The sequence below is a fragment of the Clarias gariepinus genome, chromosome 6, assembly GCF_024256425.1.
Source record: "Clarias gariepinus isolate MV-2021 ecotype Netherlands chromosome 6, CGAR_prim_01v2, whole genome shotgun sequence".
Taxonomy (NCBI): Eukaryota; Metazoa; Chordata; class Actinopteri; order Siluriformes; family Clariidae; genus Clarias; species Clarias gariepinus.
The window spans coordinates 26050357-26059914 of NC_071105.1; positions in this window are offsets into that span (position 1 = coordinate 26050357).

Here is a 9558-nt window from a genome sequence, read left to right on the forward strand (position 1 = left end):
CTAGGCCTCCTGCAACCCTAAATACAGGATAAAGCGGTATAGAAGATGAATGAATGAGTACAGTCTAATGTAATCAGTCTAAGTTTGGAGCTCCTGTATAAGGCTACCACAAATGATGAAATTCATCTGTGCAAGTCATCAAAGGATTTAAAGGGATCTGTCCTCCTTTTCCTGGACATATGAACTAAATGTCAATTATCCCAGGCATTTTAAGTAGAGGTATTTTACCAACTTTTTATGGAAGTGGATGGTTCAAAACGGAGTCCTTGAAATGAGGTTATGTAACAAAGCTTTTGTAGGAGTTGTTTTACAATAGTAACATTTAAAATAAATAAAAGGGGTCAATGTAAAGGAGATAAAAACTATGTTGAAGTCGACGCAATTAAAATATATACATTAATTTCAAATAAATCCTAAGTCTATTGAGTTTATAAAATTAAGATTTCATCTTTATGTAAAAAACTGGTTAATTTTTTTAACCATTTTTTGTGCAGCTTGTCATTTTTGAGATTATGAGATTCAGTCTTTTTTCTAAGGAGTTCAGCCTTAACTAATTTGATTTCTTGCTCCGATTGCATTGCTGTTCATCAAGTAGTTATTTCCTGATGTTAAGGTAAGTAAGGTATTTGTTCTCTTTAAAGCTGCATCAAAGAAAATGGCACCAAACAGAGTCTGCTTTGTGTGTTGAGTTTGCATGTTTTTTTCATGCTTGATGAGTTTTTTCTGGGTACTCTGGTTTCCTGGTTTCCACGTGAACAAAAACGTGTCCAAAGGTCTAGGTTAATCAGTGCTTCCAAACTCCTGCCTGTAGTGTATGGTATAACAAGCAATGATGGATGATAGGAGTTTAAATAATGTAGTATAGCTTCTAAAAGCAAACCAATATTAATGAATGAAATTGTCAGAAAAAAGACGTCAAGCACTGTATGGTGATGAGACTCTTACCCCCAGTAAAACTTTGTTCGTAGTCGTTTCTGTGAACATTCAGTGAGCAGAACGTCTGATTCTTAAAATCTGTGAATACCCTTACCAGTCGTCACCAGATTGTGGAAGGGATGCATCTGTCTGTGGGAACTGTACACATAATCATACAAGAACTTCCCTTACACATTACAGGAACTCTGGCAGTGAACCAGATATAAATATGTATAAATTACATTTCATTTTACTTTTCAAACAATGCTGTTATTTCGAACTTACAGACAGCATTATACACAAGAATATTGAAGTGTGGTTCTGTTCAGTTTAAATGACCTCCTACAAAGGAATTAATGTGTTAACATGAATTCTGTCTGAATGATCTGCTGAACTTTGCTGAAAATACTTGACATAAAAAAAAGCTTCAGGATGAGCATAACATTACTCATCCTAATTACTATTACTATACTATATTATTCTATAATTACTATAAAATTAGTTAATGTCAGGTTAAAAAGCTGTAAGTGAATTGGCATATGCTTTTGATTTAATTTTATTGCAAAGTTCTAATAGGAAAAGGCAGAGCTGGAATATCTGATTAGAAAAATGTAGGACATACAGTCTGTACACGTCTGCAGACAAAATGACAGCACTTCTTTTTTGCATTTTTGTAATGACCAACTTGAGTGAAAAACAGAATCCTAAAATATTTACATAAATTTCAGAGTTTTAGTATTTGTTGTTTCCATGTTCGATGCAATTTACTTAACTTTACTTCAATTTGTGGCAGAAAAGAGAAGCCTTGAATAAAAGTTTTATGAAACAAACCAGCACAAACAAACCAGCAGTCTGAGTCAATAAACAGGCAAAGATTTTAGTGATCTACACACATGCTGAACTTAACAAGGACAAAACTAGAAAGAGGCACGAACAGACCTGGATATACAAAACATAGGGAAATAAGGCTCTATATTGTCTAACACCGAAGACAGGAGCGAGACTTAGTTGGGAGTTTAGATTAATGCAGTGAGTACAGTGGGATTGTTTTTCCCCCCCATAAATATATTCCATTATAAATGTGGAGTCAGAATCAAACCTAGAAATGCAGTTCTTGTGGTAACTAGGCTTTAAATGAATATACAGTACTCAATTTCTGGGTATGATACATGCTAATACCAACACATTTTTGTGCAAGAAACGTCTGTAGTTTTTATAACTATATAATATAGTGTAAAATATGTATAAAAATAAGATAAATAGTTCCAGCCTAACATTCTTTTCATGAAACTGCATTTATAGACATTTACAGTGCAAAAACTGCTTAGTGCAGTTATAGGTGTATAAGAACTGGCAGCCGTGACTGTTCCAGCTCTGTGATTTCACCTCTGAGTTTGTTTGTAACAGCAATGCATAGCCCGTTCTCTCTCTCTCTCTCTCTCTCAAGTCCATAACCACTGGCCTGATAACGTGATATAATTACTTTCTTGTGACTCACAACCCACAGAAAATTTCCACTGCTCACCTTATCAGTAATGAGTAAAGAGAGGGAGGAACAGTACAAAAAGTAACTGGAATACGAATCTACTGTTTTGTACATAACTGTGGTTTAAAACTAACAAAGGTCTTATTTGTCTAAAGGTCTTTAAACCACTTCAACAAGACCTCTAACATTTCGTATTGTCTATATCTTGCATGTATTATACAGGTTTGCTTTTTTTTTCTGTGCCACTCCCTTTTATTTTTCCTCATGGAAAAGGCTTTTAAAAAGCTACAGCTGAATGCGAGCTTATTTGCGTGTGGAGGTGTGTGTGACCATGGCTTTGCTCTAAAAGGCAAAACTTGTGGACTAGGCCATAGGGAGAGAGAGATAGCAAGAGATAGTGAGAGAGAGAGAGAGAGAGAGAGAGAGGAGGGAGAGATGGGGAAGGAAGAGAGAAGGAGGGAGAGTTGGGGGAAGGAAGGGAGTGTCAGAGCTTTGGGACTCAATAGCATTTGAAACAATGGAAACACTCCCGAAATGATTAAATTCACTGCTGCAGGAAAAAGGAAGGAATGGCAAAAAAAAAGCATTATTGTCCATACCTTTTACACATTTACAGACGAGACATAATTATAGAACGCATTTACAACATGAAAATTGCCGACAAACACAGGTACAACAAAGGGATTCTGTCTAAATATAATAAATACAACAAAGGAATACCATTTCTGCTGCCCACGTGCTTACTGCTCATTTCTTTTAAAGCTGCTTGTACAGCAATAAGGAAAACAGTAGGAGGAGGGGTTTGGTAAGCGCAGTTTCAGGATGTTAATTAGAACCACACACCTTGAAAAAACACACCCCTCTGAATCACACACTACAAAAAAAGAGAATATACACATATACAGATAAATTTTGTATTGAACATTAGCCATACCAAGATTGATGCGCGTCAATAATATTGTGATCAAATTGAGCACACGTTTCTAAAACTAAAGCTAACACTAGTTGACATAAGGATTCCCTTCCAATTTTCCCCTTCCATCCCCCAATGACTGGGACTTTGGGAAAAACATCATATTAGTCCTCCTCCTCCTCCTCCGCATCCTCCTCCTCCTCCTTTTCCAGTGCCATGTGTGCAGTGTGCATCTTGGTGCCCCCTGAAAATCTCTTCTTGGCCTTATCGACCCTGGGGATTATCACAGACATGTAATTTCTGTGCCTACCATTCCTCTGCTGCTCTGTCATTTGCATCCATTTACATGAAAATGCTAATGTAGTAGGCAAGCACTTTGTCCAGGATCATGTTTGCAGGATGTTAATCATAATGAAATTAAAGGATAATCTGATTTAAATTGTGTACATCAAGGGTGATAAAGCTAATTTTTTTTTTATTAAAAACAAACATTTTTTTAAACTCTGATGACAATACATTTTTTATTTGGAATATACAGCATGATAATAGAATCATCAGAACATTGGGTTAATGCTTTACTTTTGTCAGACTCCTTAAACTAAACCAGAAAGTCCTGACTTTGCTTACATCTTGAGTGTTTCCTTTCAAATTCAATGTGGTGGGGCCTAATGCCAAAAAAAAAAAAACATATCCTTGTACCAAAATGTATATACCTGATTATATACATAATTGATTATATAGTTGATTATGTGTTAACCCCTGCCTCCCATGTAGCAAATGTTAACATGGGGAAATTAGCTGTCAAAAGCAAACCCATCACCAGCTTTTTCACCAGCACATTATCAACACCCAACATCCTGATCTCTTATTATACGGCATGTCTAATATAATACCCCAAGGGTAATAACACCGTCTTGTGTAGATTGTAAAATAATGGATGTGTAGTAGATAATATCATGACAAATTATGTCATTCCTGCATAATTGCCCTAAATGACACATTCATACCCTTCTGATCAGAAATTATATTTAAAAAAGGTTGTTGGTATGCAGTGGTTTCAAAATGGTGAAATGCAAAATGCTTCAGGTACATTTTGTTGATTGAGTTTAGATCCTGTTTGACTTTGCTTTTTTCAGGTATCCATAAAAGAAACTGTGTTTTGTAGCCTATATTTTGGGATGGATGTCCATTCTTAGCTACAATGGATACATTTTACGCATTACAAGATAAGATAAAATAAGATAAGATAAAAGATGGATCATCAGTAATCTTAAGGAACATCTTGGTTTGGTTTTGCTGTTTTACCGCTGCTACTCTAAAACAATTAGTACAAACAAAAATGTATCTAAATTAACAACTCTTGATATTTTACTTTCAAAATCCTATTGGTGATATTGAGATAAAAATGGCTTTTTATTATATCTGGAAAATCAAATTTCAAGGTCCAATTCTGCTGTTTTATCCAACATCCTGTATGACCACAGTCTAGCACTGATAGGATGATTTACATGCAGCTCCATACATATTAAACCCAGTAATTAACTGATCATCTGAGACAAGGGTGTTAAACGCAAATATCAAATTGTGCTAGACTTTCCGCATGGTCACTGGGTCTGAATTGACCTACAGCATACTGACCTCTAGTGGTGTTTCTGGTGGTGTGGTCACAGGTCCACGTTAATCCTGATCAGGACAAAGAAAAAATGATATTTCAATGACCCTAGTCTGGTGTGAAAGTTGTTGATATTCATTAGGCCAAGCCACTGACAAATGAAAATATGAAGAATTATTTATTATCTTTGTTTAACACATAGGCCAACCAGTATAATTGACATATTGCTGCTGCATGGTTTTAGAATTAGATAAATCCTACATAGTCTGTGTGAACAGAAACATTACATTAAAATACATATACAGCGCTATATGGTCTGTTGTTTGCAGACACCTGAACGTCACACCCACATGTTGGCCTTCTCCAAACTGGTGCGACTAAGTTTGAAGCATGTAATTGCTTGGGGTGTCTTTACAGTATATAATGTAGAATTAAGATTTTCTTTTATTAAAAACGAAACAAACATGCTTCAGCATGACAGTGCTACTGGTCACAAAGCGAGTTCCATGAAGACACTATTTGCCAAGGTCGAAGCAGAACAGAGCCTCGACTTCAACCCCACTTCAACACCTTTGGGATGAACCTGAATGCTGAATTAGACCATCATGAATCAGACCATCATAAGTGGTTAAACTCACTAATGAATGAGGAAATTCCTAAGGTCAGACTCCAAAACAGTGGAAAACCATCCCAGAAAATCGAACAGCCTGCAGGATGTCAACCAAAAGGAGGCAGCAGAACATTTACTGTGTAAAAAAAAGGGGTCAATAGCATCTATTTGAATATATAGAATGGCTGGTATCATCAGTCTGTATACATTAAAATGCATGTATATCATCACTCCTGTTTTCACATGCAATGTTTTAAGGAAAAAAAAAAACTTCATCTGATTGATAAGATGACATTATTTAAAAAAGTAATTTAACTCTTGAACTATTCACATTTTGTTGGGTTTTTATAGTTGGGTCATAAACAAGTGTATCCATCCTTTGATATTAAAAGGAAAAAAGATTTTATAATATTTTATTTATTTATTTATATATTTATTTATTTATTTATTTTTTAACAGTTGTCACATTTGGGCTCCATAGTGATCAGATTTGACTAGACGATGGATTTAGTGTCAGCATTAAGGTGTAACATTACTCACTTGGAAAATACTGTTCAGCAATTTATTTTAAGATTATTAGTGATTCATTTATCAAAAAAAGCTGTGAAATAGATTATTCTTGATTTTGGTTTAATATATTACTGCCCATAGACTTATATAATATACTTATAATATATATTACTGCTCATAGATTCCCCTTTGAATACAGACAAAGAGCAATAATATACCATATGTATGATATAATGCTAAAATAAAGTTTGCATAATTGATTGTACTGTGGTGGCCAAAAGTATTAGGACAAAAGTGAAATTAAATGTTTTAATACTCATTTTTTACATTTAAATAATAACAATCAAGCTATTAAGAATAATTTGTTAATTCATACAATAGAATTGTTAACAGCAATATATAGTATGAAGTCCTCTATTTTCCAAAATCTGCTGTATCCAGCTGGGCAGAGTCAAAAAGATGTCTACCGTATTCTGGTGTAACAGGGTCTTCTTGTACACTACGGTACTCTCCCAACAGTGTTGATGGCACTTAGTTTGTAACATAGTAACCCAGTGTAAAAATCTATCCAATGACAGAAACTTCAAAGCACTTTAGTAAGTCACTCTGGATAAGAGTGTCTGCCAAATGCCTAAATGTAAATATAAATGTGTCACTTGTTCATTCCATACCTGCTTGATTGTTACCAGAAACATGCCACTGCCATTAGGGAATCTGTTGTATATACTTGTACAGAATAATAAGGAAGTACAGAAAATATGGTACAGTATTTTGTAAAAAGAAAACAATCACTTTATGCAACTATGTCAGGACGTTTACCCCAATATATATATATTTTTAGATTTTAGGTGTGTTTAACATCTTAAATTCTATCCATCCATCATCTATTGCAAGGGAGCCTATCCCATAGAACATTGAGCACAAGGCAGAGTACACACTAAATGGGGTCCCAACCCCAAATTCTGGTGGTGTAGGGTGACAAGGCCAACCACTAAGCCCCCATGGTGCTGAATTATTGATTAAACAATATATAAATTACATAAAGCATATATCTACATGTAAAGTAAATGACTATTATTTATTTTGTTTATGACAACCAAAAATGTATAGGGCTGATTATAATTGTGATTCAAGTGTACACTAATTTTTGCATTATTTCAATCACACTGACTCCAATGTTCCATTAGATCCTACAGTATGTTTCAATAGTCCTCATTAAATTAGTAGCAAAATGCAGAAAAACAGCAAGGCTTGCATGATTAGATACAGTAAATCTGATATGAAACGTGCAATTAAGGTCTTCTGTTCTTGTTTGGCCATTTTAAGCCTTTTGCTGTTGCTTTCTTTATTTCAGCTTGAGCAGGATGAACATATGATTCATTAGTATTCAACCAGTTTGCATAGACACAACAAATCAGAACAAAACATATAATTATGTATGTTTGAAATACAGAGTAAGAGGATGTAGAAACCGGGGAAATGGGAACAAGAATATGGTACAGTACATAATTAACCTAGCAAGACTTGTCTTAGTGAAAACATTGTAAGCCTCACTGAGGGGTGCATTTCTTTTCAAGACATATCTGGTCCTTTTATATCTCAAAACCACATACTGGGAACTGGATTATACATAAATATACAAGTCCTTTTAACATTTGTGCACACACAAACCCAGTTTACATTGTCCAGCATCCCAAATTAATCTCCTAAGGCAAAATTTAAAATTATTGTAGTGGCCTTCCTTTTATTTCTAAGTAGTGGCCTGCATATTATTACCGAAAAACAATTATGTACATAAGAACAATAAAATTCTTATATAGGCATTCTGCATTATTTTACATTGATGAGAACAGGGTGGGTGTGATAAAGCAGGAACCATTTACAAGAGAGGAATATTTTTGGATTCAGTTAGAGCCTGGAGACAAATCATCATGTCCCATTCTTCCTTTTTTTGCCATGGGCACCAAGATGGCTATGCTCATAGTCGAGCTTTCAAAATGGAAAGACTAGAATGAATGGAAAGTTCCATGCATGAGCCACGTTTCTGTGTTTGCACAGTATATCCTGATATAGAACATGTTTTTTTATTTAGGTTGAACATATTTTCATATTTTCCATTATACAGCCTTTGTGCTTTTAAGTGATAATTGTGATATTTGGTCATTTTAACAAAATAGCCTAAAAAAAACTTATTATATATACAGTGGTGTGAAAAACTATTTGCCCCCTTCCTGATTTCTTATTCTTTTGCATGTTTGTCACACAAAATGTTTCTGATCATCAAACATTTAACTATTAGTCAAAGATAACACAATTAAACACAAAATGCAGTTTTTAAATGATAGTTTTTATTATATAGGGAGAAAAAAATCCAAACCTGAACCTATTAACTGGTTGGGCCACCCTTAGCAGCAATAACTGCAATCAAGCGTTTGCGATAACTTGCAATGAGTCTTTTACAGCGCTCTGGAGGAATTTTGGCCCACTCATCTTTGCAGAATTGTTGTAATTCAGCTTTATTTGAGGGTTTTCTAGCATGAACCGCCTTTTAAGGTCATGCCACAACATCTCAATAGGATTCAGGTCAGGACTTTGACTAGGCCACTCCAAAGTCTTCATTTTGTTTTTCTTCAGCCATTCAGAGGTGGATTTGCTGGTGTGTTTTGGGTCATTGTCCTGCTGCAGCACCCAAGATCGCTTCAGCTTGAGTTGATGAACAGATGGCCGGACATTCTCCTTCAGGACTTTTTGGTAGACAGTAGAATTTATGGTTCCATCTATCACAGCAAGCCTTCCAGGTCCTGAAGCAGCAAAACAACCCCAGACCATCACACTACCACCACCATATTTTACTGTTGGTGTGATGTTCTTTTTCTGAAATGTGTTACTTTTACGCCAGATGTAACGGGACACGCACCTTCCAAAAAGCTCAACTTTTGTCTCGTCGGTCCACAAGGTATTTTCCCAAAAGTCTTGGCAATCATTGAGATGTTTTTTAGCAAAATTGAGACGAGCCTTAATGTTCTTTTTGCTTAAAAGTGGTTTGCGCCTCGGAAATCTGCCATGCAGGCCGTTTTTGCTCAGTCTCTTTCTTATGGTGGAGTCGTGAACACTGACCTTAATTGAGGCAAGTGAGGCCTGCAGTTCTTTAGATGTTGTCCTGGGGTCTTTTGTGGCCTCTCGGATGAGTTGTCTCTGCGCTCTTGGGGTAATTTGAGAGGCCACTCCTGGTAAGGTTGACCACTGTTCCATGTTTTTGCCATTTGTGGATAATGGCTCTCACTGTGGTTCGCTGGAGTCCCAAAGCTTTAGAAATGGCTTTATAACCTTTACCAGACTGATAGATCTCAATTACTTTTGTTCTCAATTGTTCCTGAATTTCTTTGGATCTTGGCATGATGTCTAGCTTTTGAGGTGCTTTTGGTCTACTTCTCTGTGTCAGGTAGCTCCTATTTAAGTGATTTCTTGATTGAAACAGGTGTGGCAGTAATCAGGCCTGCAAGTGACTACAG